The sequence below is a fragment of the Penaeus chinensis genome, chromosome 36 (genome assembly GCF_019202785.1).
Source record: "Penaeus chinensis breed Huanghai No. 1 chromosome 36, ASM1920278v2, whole genome shotgun sequence".
Lineage (NCBI taxonomy): Eukaryota > Metazoa > Arthropoda > Malacostraca > Decapoda > Penaeidae > Penaeus > Penaeus chinensis.
Window position 1 is genome coordinate 28393815 of NC_061854.1, and position 12500 is coordinate 28406314.

Consider the following 12500-nt stretch of genomic DNA (forward strand, 5'->3'; position numbering starts at 1 on the left):
TCTTGCCAAGTCGAGGTTTTTACTGCTAATCTCTGACTGCATATGAATTATGATGGTAATTTTGCCGATTATGGTGTATTTGTATTACAGAAGAGTGCAATTTAACATAATCATAATTCCAGTCTCATCGGTAAGAAATCGAAAGATGAGATCAGTCCACGAACGATATTTCGTTTTTTCTGGAGTTGTAAAGTTCATTAACAGCCTTGTACAATATACGTATCCATCTCAGCATACTTCTCGTCGGTATGGTTAATGTTAGGGTTCTTTAAACGTTTGATCATTATCTTGAATAAATAGTCTCAAACGTTCTCAAACAATCACAGTCAAGCAAGGTACAAAAACAAATTCCCTGTTTGTTCAGCTAAAATCGCTAATGGCCCTCTCTTCTGACAATCTTAATAAAGACCTAAAGATCATTTTAGTACACATTAACCAGCAACGAGCTTTGACGTGGGCGGAAGTCATTTACACGCGAGTAGACAATTTGCAAGGGAAGTCATACTACAAAACATGCATTATAATTACTCTTGTGTCACCAGCGTTCGTGAAACTGGTAAACACAGCACGAGAAGTTACAAAACCCGTTGCGTGCGCAGGAAATGACTTGGTGCAAAAATACATTTGGTACTTGGGGAAAATACTATACTGATCCAACACTACATAAACTGCCATTGTAACCATGTACATCAAAGACAGTTTAGTCTGCTTCCTGTCCGTGTGTCGTGCAAGTACATATGGTATAAAGTATTACTGAGTCATAAAAAGGCTGAGGATATGGGAGAGAGAGATAGAAACAGACACAGGGAGGAACAGACAGACGCAGAGAGAGAGAGAGAGAGAGAGAGAGAGAGAGAGAGAGAGAGAGAGAGAGAGAGAGAGAGAGAGAGAGAGAGAGAGAGAGAGAGAGAGAGCATGTCGTGAGAAAGTAGGGTCAGTGGACTTCCTTGGTGGTGGGAATCGCAATGAATAATGTGAGAACATCTGCCGCTGAGCTCCTGTGTCGAGTTTTATGGTCCATTACTTGAGCTCAGCACTTGCACTTAATGGATTACAACTTTATTGTCCATAACTTGATTCTTTTTTGCTAATAATTTCGTCACAAAGATTTATATTTCTAATTCATTTCCTTGTAATTCAACGCGTCTGATTTTATAACACGTTGTATGACAAAAAAAAAAAAAAAAAAAAAAAAGCGAAGGGGTAAATAACCGTCAAAATACGACATCATCTGAAAACACTATAATATGCTCCATGATCATTGTATGGCCGCGCATCTTACTTTAGGTTCACATGAAGAAGAGGTACTTCCTATCAAAATTCATAACGAAATTACCACATAGCTTCGGGATCACTGCCATACATATTCATTCAAACATTACGGGACATTTGAATAATACCAGCTCCTCAGACGAACCCCGGGGACAGGTGGCCATTCAATCACTCGTCCACATGTCCGACGCCAGGGTGCTCACTTCCTTCTTTCTCCTCATTAGTATAACTAGGAAGATGTGGTCGCGAGTCCGCCATTGCCTCAAATCTAGCTCTCGAATAGTCGTGACCGATTGATTAGTAGTTGGATGTTCACGGTTGAGGGGAAGCGCACAAGAGAGGGAGAAGGAAGACTTCCCAGCAGGATGCCGCCATGCATGAGGGATGATGATGGATGGCAAGGCCTTTCACCCTTATATTCCGCCTTGTTTTCTATCTCCTTTCGCTCGCTCTCTCTGCATTCGGCCCTCTCATTAAATGTCTCTTGGAGCGAACGCAGTGGTTTCCTTCTAAATGTTGCAAATAGCTGGCACCCACGTTAATACATTTTAAGCGATAACATGATCCTGAAGCTTCTAAATATTTCATTACGTAAATACATTATTGAATAATATTTCATTAAATAAATAAAATATTGAGTCCCGAGCTGTAATTGGTCTTTCGAAATTAGACGAAAGTGAGGTCTAAACCTTTCATAGTGGATTTTATTAACACGCGCGCGCGCGCATTCACTATAATACTGGAGATGGATCACACACAATTACCTGAGATAATATATCCTGTTTCCAGTTATCGTTAGAACAATGGGATGGGAAATTAATGACTGCCTTCTGGCCGTCTCGATACTCAACCGTAGTCTAGTGCCATCTTATTAATCGTGACGTATTTTAACTTTCTTAAACTAAAGTCGTTATGAATGTTCAAGCAACAGTATAAGGTTGATCTGAAAATCTAGTAGGAAAGCAAGCATTTAAAACAAATTATATTTTTTCTTATCACCATTAAAAAATAAAAAAAAAAGAAAAGGAAAAAAAAATATTCTATGGAAGTAAAATAAAGAATATCAAATATCATCTTTATATCAGAACATCACTGAATCAGTACTTTCTTCATGTTCGAATATCACAAAATCGACTTGTGGAGCGAATTGTTTAGATTTTTCCGACGATTCGGGATAGCGTGCGGTGACGTCGTGTAACCGCCGTCGCGAGCCGAAAGGAAGGAAACAACCGGGAGGAGGAAATGTAGGGGCGGAGTGAGGAAGATGTGGTCAGCGTGATCATTACTCGCCTCCGCCTTCTCAAGGTCGACCCAAGAAAATTGGCTATATTCACGTACGTCCTTATGAAATGTGCATGTAATCCGACTCGTATGTGTAGATATACATATTGTACTTCAGTTCATACACACGCGCGCGAGCACCCCACCCCACACACACACACACACACACACACACACACACACACACACACACACACACACACACACACACACACACACACACACACACACACACACACACACACACACTCACCAGAACATAACCCCGAACTTGTCCCCTCCAGCAATCAGGTGGCCATAAAACCTAAATCAGGTGACCATCAAAGGACCCAAACATTGAACGACCGTCAGAAGGTTGTTGGCGTAGCGGCTCAAGGGTCATTAACGGGTAATTTGAGAGCGGCCAACGGAAGCGGCGACGAGCACATGGGGCCGTTACGACGCAGGCCAACCCAGGCACCTGCGCGTCCTTGTGCCTACTTAATACACACCACCACCCTCATTACTGGTATTTACGTGTTCCCTGATGGACTCAGGGATTTTCGCAATGCCATTTCCATGTTGCTTCTGGATATTTGTGAGAAGTCATGTGAATTATGGTCCTTATTTAACAGTTTGATACTTTATATTTTATGGCGTTTCTAACGTTAAATTTTCGACTGACTGTACCTCGTGTCTTTCTCCCGCCTCGACGTGTGATTGAGATACCGAAACGAATCGGCCATTGCCATAGGTGACTTGTTAGGCGTGTGTCAGTTCCGTTTGAATGATGCGTTTCCCGCTGAGTTACACCGCATGATCACTGCGCATTACCCAAGTGGTTCAGCTACCATGTATCAATGTGGATATATCCCTGTTACGTGAAACAGGGATCGTGGAAAGAAACAATCGACTTCCACAGTCACTCTCCTGAGACCATGACCGGTTCAGAATGCTCTCGATGGCCCCAGGACCCAGGGTAAAGTGCTGTTTCATCCACCCACTTATATTGCTAATTAATTGGTATTTTCTATATACATACATATATAAAAAATGGGAAAATCATCACATGTTCATCACATTCCCACCTGCGTTTAAGATACAACAAACAAACAACCGAAATTAAAGAATATCTTAGGCTTCGGATAACCCCAGACACAGGGCAAGGGACAAGGCGCTGAACTTTGAGTGAGACGTCAGGGCGAGAGGTGTCAGACGTGAGTGGCGGAGGGAAGGGGGCGAGACGAGGCCGGGGCGACTAACAAAAGCACGAGGAATGCCACTTAAAGATTGTTGCGCATCACCGCCGTCGCTTTGTTCACGGGACGAGATGCCGGTTCTCCGCCTTCTCGAGTGTCGTAGAATTACGCCTTTCCCACGCTCGAGGGCGGCCTGGAAAGTCTTGGATATTTCATTGGATGCTAAAAGGGGAATGAAAGAAAAAGCACGGATTATATGTCAATCTTTGTGTCTATCGACCTCTGTTTATCTGAGCATACAAATTTGTATGTGTATGTATACGTACGTATATATAAATATATATATATATAAATATACAAATATACACATACATACATGTATCTAATTGTCTATTTATATCTATATCTGTACCTCTTTGTCTATCTATACTTCCATTTCCACATACACATACACTTACACACACACATACATATACATACATATATATATATATAAACAGATAGATAAATAGATAGATATAGATAGATATATATGCATATATATATGCATATATATATATATATATATATATATATATATATATATGTGTGTGTGTGTGTGTGTGTGTCTGTGTGTGTCTGTGTGTCCACGCGTGCGTGCACGTGTATGTTTATGTGTGTTCGTATATCCGAATGTCTATATAAATTTATTGCGACACGGTAGATAATGCCATGAAATTGACCGAGGGGAACTGTTGCCGAAGCTTCTGTATGAGTTTGCAACGTTGCAAGAAACGACTGCAAGACAAGGTGTAAAACGGGAACTAGTGCATGCACAGCGCTCCATTCATGAAAATGCACTGAAGCATTGGGACCCCATTTTTTATCAAAGGTTGACTTTTAAGCACGGCCGTAGTAAAAAGCGTTACCATATTTCTCCAGTAAAAAAAAAAAAAAAATATCACCCCCCTTTTTTTTTTGTCGTTAATTAATGCGATGATGAAATCAATAATGATAACTATCATCACTATCGCCATTATCACCACCCCCACCTTCCTCATCATCACCCCCACCACCCAAGCAACCCCCGCCACCACCACCATTTCCCCTACCACCACCACCCCCATCACCCCACCACTTTCCCCACCACCACCACCCCCATCACCCCACCACTTTCCCCACCACCACTACCCCCATCACCCCACCACTTTCCCCACTACCCCCTCACCCCACCCACTCCTTCCAAGCACACAGCTCATTTCCCCGCAGCTGCCTCGCGTGCTCATCCTCGGCCATCCCACAGACTTAACTGCCTCAGCCCCAATCCCTCTTCCGTCTGGTCGCTTCACTGGGCGGAACATAGCACCGTATTCTGCAGTCATTCACCGTCAAATATTACTGCGTTAAGACAGGACTTCCCTAAGTTGTGAACATCCGCCAAAAAAAAAAAAAAAAAAAAAAAATGTTATGTGAACTCACGCAAACGAAACGGCATTTTTTTTTTTTTTTTTTTTACTTCCTCCGCGTTCTGTTCTACTACACTTAATGAAATGTCCGGTCTTTATCTCTGAAAATCCAGAAGTGATTTTTTAAAAATACCATTAAGTACATCGTAAAAGTGTGATTATCCCCAAAATTAAAAGCAACTGCATCGCAAGGCTGATTTTTTTTCTCTCACATCTATTACGAACACCAATAATTTCTTGCGGACCTTCATCAAGGACGTTTGTAGTAAAGAGTGAAGTCGCACCGGCCATTAAACTCGCAGATTATACTGGTATTTCCGCCACGGCCGCCCGTCTTCACCCCTACTTTTTTTCCCTAAATTTTTCGTTCGCTTTTCTGTCGCGTGTAATTCCTTTCGGGTTCATGAACTCGCAGACATTTCTTCGCAGACCACTGCTTCCTTTTTTTGCTCTGTATTTAAATTCTAGTCTTATTCTTTAAAGCTGTCTGTTGAGAACTGAATGATTCTTTTTGCTATTGCTAATTCACTCCCGGCGAATATGGTACAATTGAAAACCCAAAACGCTCGTGTTTCTCGATGCTATTATCGATAAGCATCTATTTCATTAAAGATATGGTAACTTCCATTTAACTCGCCTCTCGTGGAAATGGGATTTGTCAAACACCTCAGCGTACCCCGCCACAAGATCAGGCCACGAGTATCTAAAACCCAGCGTCATTTCCATCTCCTTTTTTCTACGCAAATCCTTCGTTAATCCGAGTATCCAAGGACACCACCTCCCACATCATTCTCCCTTATCCACACTGAGAGGGAAAAAGGGTAAAATCCTCTTACAAAACCGATAAAAAGTGAAGCCAGCGGTCAGCGGCGTGAAGTGTGGGGGGTTGCCTTGTTCCGCTCCGCGACTTTCCTTCCTCCTGGCCGCCCGCCGCCCCCTCGGCTCTGTGGGACGACGCACGAACCGCCATCTTCAAGAATGGGCACTGAATTTAGCTTTTATTTTTGAGGTGTATAAGAAATATTTGGATGTAACTGATGCAAACAACGCATTGATGAAAGTCACTCCAGAATAATGTATTAGTGAAGATAACAAATGGATCACACGTTCCGTTAAATATTTTCGGTTATTCCCGTGGTCATAGGGCGAAGCTAAGGGAAAAAGGTAAACAAAAACATTTTTTATCACTCGGTTCTTTCTTGAAGGAGTGGAGATAATCCAATGGGTGTGCTGTGGTACGGAAATGCTTGTGGTTAGATTCGGATACCTTTGTTAACGGATGCTTTTGGATGAATGATAAAAGTAAAAGGAAACCAGTTGAGACAATAATATATAAAACATTACTCGTTTTTGTGTGAGCGCAAAATACAAATGCAGCCATTATTTTTATTTATGAAAACATGATTTATTTCACTCATACTAAAATTTTATCCTATTTCTAACCAAACTTTTATTCTATTTTTCAGGAGGAGCTTTGGACAAATTCATACGGCGTCGCATATAAGGTATGTTGCATTAACTTTTCAAAAGTAGCTAATATATTCTCACTAGATACACTAGATACGGAAGATTTACAGAACAAGGTCATACGTACGATTATATACGTTAATTTTTCGCCAAATCTTAAACGTGTGCCCGTAAAATATACACTTCCGGGGTGACTGGGGAAGGGCTCGTGTAACTCCTTAATGATTAACTTACAAAAAAAATAAAGATAATATAAAGCTTCTGAATATTCAATAAGGGGTGATAGAGATGAGCCATAAAACCACCAGAAAGAGTTAGCCCCACGTGGGTGAGAGGACGAGGGAAGGGGTGAGTGACAATAGTAACACGTAATTCCTTCACGGTTACGACGCTTTAGGGTTTAGGTAATGCGTTTGTCACGGTAGTTGCTGAGATGATGGCATTAATTATACACTGAGATCCACCAGTTGTTATTATAGTTAGTGTCATTGTCGCTGATGTTTTCCAGTTCTCCCTTGATGCTAAAAAAGGATGGTGACGAAAGATGCTTAATTACATTCAAGATCATTCTTACTCACGACGTCATTGATCAAATAACATAATCTTACCGATGCCTTCAGTTGAAAGCAACGGCCGCGATAAACTTAGAATTTTTTTTATCATTTTAACGGTTCACCACACAAATCAAATTCTCCACTCCACACCGAATCGTTTGCGGTGGCCAACCGTACCATTTCTTCCACCAGGAGTACCATTTGGGGTCAAACCATTACAGGGTAGACTTAACGTGGCACCAGGCCGACTTCCTGGTGGGGATCGTGCTGCGTTGCCGGGCAGTTATCATGCCATTAAGGCGCAGGTTAAAAGCCGAGGTTGGTTAATCCGATTACGAAAAGAAAGACTGAAAACCAAAGCTACATGAACGTAATATTTCCACTGTTGGGCTCGATGTTAGACGCGCTTAACTGTACTTACTACCGTGACGCCTGAGGTCATGTTGCACCTACGTCACGGGGAGACGTGGACCGCATATGGACGTGATGCTAAGGAAGTGTGGATATTGTCAGTCCTTGATGTTATTCTGACGGATAAGTAAAACGCTGGCATTCCGATCATCCTTAGTAGAAGAAAATCCTCTGCACAGGATTGCCTCCCAAAATGTATGTCATTAAATAATTATATTTTTATAGCTTTAAAAAAAAATCATTTCCATTTATATAATTACCTTTAAGGAACAAGCTATTACAGATTCGCAAAATCAAATTCTCAACCCTTTTATTTAGCTTTGCCAAATATCTTATTTACGCTCCTCACATAGATAATGATAATTAAGTCTACCAGTACATTTTAACATGCGGCTCCAGCAACGGGGAAGTTGACGCTAACGAATCGGACACGCAGGACTCGCAATAAAACGTGTCGGTGGTGAAGCGGCAAGAAATATCATTTTCAAATTGTCATTGTAGTTAAGTGCCCTATCAAAGACTCTCTCCACATGGCGTCATGTGTGGTGGATCCGGTATAATTGTGATGGCGGTCATTTTACTCTCACACTCACTCACTCTTTCTCTCTCTCTCTCTCTCTCTCTCTCTCTCTCTCTCTCTCTCTCTCTATCTCTATCTCTATCTCTAACTCTATCTCTATCTCTCTCTTTCTCTCTTTCTCTCTTTCTCTCTTTCTCTCTTTCTCTCTTTCTCTCTCTCTCTCTCTCTCTCTCTCTCTCTCTCTCTCTCTCTCTCTCTCTCTCTCTCTCTTATTTTTATTTAAAATTTTCCGTTTCAATCAAACGTAGACAATGCATCCCCATCTGTCAACTAAATGAGTCTTCGCAATGCTATCGCGAACTGTTTACGGCATGACTTTACGGGATTCGTGCAAGATGGTTATTGACACCAACATGTGGCTAGACAATGCAGTCGGCTTTTGTGATGATGCGGGCTTGGGAACGGAGGTTCGGCATTGTCGGAATTTGATGCTTTTTACCGAAAACCGCTAGTAAACAGTATTTTTTCGCTCTTAATGTACAACGCTTGAGTGCAGTTTGAACCCGGTTAACGTCGATACAAAATCGTAAGCTAAAAAAAAAAAACGAGACAAAAACAAAGCAGATTCAGAAGCAAGAACCGCAGTTATGAGCTTGAGGAGAACCTTGCCACTACCTTGGTCACGATTTGTGAAGGTCGACATATCTAAATCGCCGTGCAGCTTTTCTTTTAGAAATCCGTCCATAGCATCTTTTGTCTTTCTTATTTCCCTTCACATTCTGTGCCTTTTACACCTGACGTCATAGTTCTGCCTCTTCCGTTTGACTGAGATCGCAACAAGTAAAAGATTATATTTTCCGAAAGCCACTCGGACATGATTTCCTGCAAATTGCCGCCGAACGAAATCTGTCAGGTATTCTCTTCGAAAAAAAGATCCCAGCATTCTCAGTGCTTGAGGACTTGAATCACCCTCTCCTATCAAACCCCCGTTTCTCGCAAGCCACAACCCTGCCCCCCACCCCCAGCCCTAGTCCTTACCGGGGCCCAAGAATCCTCATACGTCCATCAGCGCCTTGAACTCCCACAGCCAAACGGCCATCCATCTTCCTGCCTCTAAGGACGTCTCCTTCCTGTAAGTCCATTTCCTCCTTTCCTCCGAGCAGTCCAGCCGCGCCCTCAAGCACCGTCACATCGACACCGAGCGACAAGCTTCCCATGAACACTACTTTTTCCCGCCGCGGCCGTCCCAAAACGCCCAACTCGACTCATACCCTTCATGACACGTTTCTTCCCACATTTAGAGCCGAGTTAATAGGCGGAGGTAACGGGCCATCAGCTCCCAGGCGCTCCTTGTGGCGGTGCGGGAGGTGCGATTTCCTTTGATATCTCGAGTCATAAAAAAGAAGGGAGAGTCGCAATTTCCAAGCGAGCGAAACTACCTGCCACGCCCCGGTGACTCTTTAGTGTCCATGTTTCGTTTTCTTTTATTTCCTTCTGAGATTTTTTTTTTTTTCGCGTGTTCGAAAGTTTTCCGGTTGGCGCTAAATCTTTAGGGCTAGAAGGTGTTTCTGTATGAATGATCATATTTGTAATTAATTTGTCTTATTATGTGTGTGTGTGTGTGTGTGTGTGTGTGTGTGTGTGTGTGTGTGTGTGTGTGTGTGTGTGTGTGTGCATATATGTCTCTTTCTCTCTCTCTCTCTCTCTATATATATATATATATAGATAGATAGATAGATAGATAGAGAGAGAGAGAGAGATTGATTCCAAAGTACTGGGGACACCGCTCGTCTCTCATTCCACATTGTGGTGAAAGAAATCAGCCCCCCCCCCCCTCTCCCACACACGAGACCAACCCCCCGCGAGACGCCATTAAAGCGGGAAGGAAAAAGTGTTTCTTCACTTTGTATTTGCTTTCCCGTGACTGTTTCCTGCGGTTTGCCATGTGTTTATTTTAAAACTGTTCTTCTTCCTATATACGGCCACACCAGTCACCGACCCCCATTCTCCTCGTAACATTTTGCCTGTAGATACTTTCCTTGGTTTTACCTATTTTCTATCTTTGCTGAACTAATTAGTCAATGGCAGTATTCCCTGAATCTTTCCTTTAGCTTCTGCAGATGGCATTTCTTGAATTCATGTATCATACAAATCACCTTCTACATCCTTTCATAGTTAGCATTATCTGGCTTCTCGTCTCAAGCTGTGTTTATTTGGTCCAACCTCAGTGTAATTTGTTGAGCTACATATCTGTATGCAGCCAGGTAATGGTAATGGAGTACCTTCGTACCACGAGCGCTTGTCAGCTCAGACGATAATTGGTCCCGACTGTGAACTTAGAGCATGTTAATGGGCGGAAAGGCTGGTTTTTTTTTTTTCTTCTTTTGTTTGATATACAAAAAATCCTCATGCAAATACTATGTCGAGAAAAGTTAAGTTAACAGTTGAGGAGAGAAAGGGACGTCTCAACAATGTCTTACATGTACGTAGACATCTCAAACGACATTCTGGTAGTGCTACTTTGACCGCCTGCAGATTCTTCAAAGCCCCAAGCAATCGCAAAAAATGGAAAGGTACTCCAGGCTGAGATAACATCAGGACGTGACAGTGGCGCTGCAGCCATCCTGCGGGAAGGATGATTACACACGCCGGCACACGAACCTTCACGTACGGCCAAGAACAAAAAATAAACGTCCAGAGGCAAGGCGACCCTGCAAGTCGGACAGAGACGTTAAGGACGCTCAAGGTCAAAGCAAGCATCATTTGCATATTTCAGAATTTCGGCTTCATGTGTTAGACGTTATTACTACCGCAATTGCACATATGCGTAACAATTTATCGCAAAAATGCTAGTATGTAATTTTGTTTTTACAAACAACGCGCGCGCGTGTGTGTGTGTGTGTGTGTGTATGTTTGAGAGAGACAGACAGACAGACAGACAGACAGACAGAGCGAGAGAGAGAAAGAGAGAGAGCACTAAACATAACGGGGAGGGGAGGGAGAAGTGACAACAATTTCTGGCAATGTGAGGAGAGAAGGTGAATACTTTTTATTGCTTTTTCTTATAGAACTGCCTGAAGTAAGTGACCATAGTAATAACCACCGTGGCAGCATGCTGATCATGGCCCCATTACGTTAAGACTAAAGTGGCTTGCCTCGATAGCGTCATGACTGTGCAATGATGGAGCATAACGACGACGATGCACGGAGAAATCACTCTCACTTATACCTGAACGACAAAGCAAGGGCCATAAGGAGATCCGGGAACGGTGAGGGTAGACAGAGGCAAGTGACAGACTGTGCGTGGTGTGACAGTGTTCAAAGGGTGTTGAAGATGGAAGTAGGTAGGCCAGAAGGTGCTGGGAAGGGGGAGGAGAAGGGTGGAAGGAGGGAGGGAAGGGGCGGAGCCTGACTTTCCTTTGGTTGCGTGTGAAGCCCCACTCTCAAGTTCAATGGCAAGGTCGACGTCGCCTTCCAATGTCATGGACCAGCTGTTACCTGTAGCGTCAGCTCAGCTCTAGTTGAGGTCTTGGTCTCTTCTGGAATTTATAGTCGACGTGTTATTTGTTCTTGCTGTAATTAGGTTCTAGGACTCGTTTATCAGACCTTTTTTTAACATTGTCTTCATAGACGAATGTTAACGTTACTTTGGGGGTGCTGGCATGCTAGTAGCTTTGTCTCAAGTCCTTGTTGTTTAGACAAATTAATTGCTTTAATTATACGTGGATACAGGGGCCGAGTAGATCGTTAACTCTCTATACATTACATGCACCTGCTTCAGACAAATTTAGGTGTATCATTAGACTGCTTTGTAAGCATTGTTTTTATACAGTAATTGTATATATCTCGTAATAACTCGTAACAAAGACCTAAGTATACCCATAGCTCGCTACTCCATAAAATGCAGTTAACGTCATATAACAGTACCTGGACCGAAGCATTTAGTGGACTTCCTGACCGCAACCATTTATTTCACCTGTATTTACCTTTTGTCTTCCCTTCTATAACCAATTAAGCCGCCAAGAAAATAAATTGGGGAAAGGCCCTAGAAGCATAACCATTAAGAGTAAACTTTAAATACCATACTGAAAGGAAAGAGATACTTAAAGTTTAATAATATGTGCGGGGAAATAGACATTAATTCAATAAACTGCAGTATTCATTTTATACGTATCCCTAAACGTGTAAGTTGTGTGCATATATTCGTGCCACTTCGAGAGCATTGCCTTAAATAACTGTAACTTCTTTATCAATGCCTATAGACCGTGAACGAAAAAAATATGATCTGAAAAGGCGAAACTTTCTATAACTTCCATTTTAGAAAAAAAAGAAGCAGTGTAAAAGTATGAAAGATCCTTAGTCATTCGAATGC

The 12500-nt window shown here is 42.4% G+C and overlaps 1 protein-coding gene across 5 annotated transcripts in view; it reads left to right on the forward strand.

Moving 5' to 3' along the window:
- The window catches only part of LOC125044644 (mucin-17-like), a 74141-nt gene that overhangs the window by 27142 nt on the left and 34499 nt on the right, over nucleotides 1-12500 (forward strand). For all 5 annotated transcript variants that reach the window (XM_047641416.1, XM_047641418.1, XM_047641419.1 and 2 more), the window contains exon 2: nucleotides 6643-6681. The gene's annotated coding sequence lies outside the window, so the exon portion shown is untranslated. The remainder of the gene's footprint in view (nucleotides 1-6642; nucleotides 6682-12500) is intronic.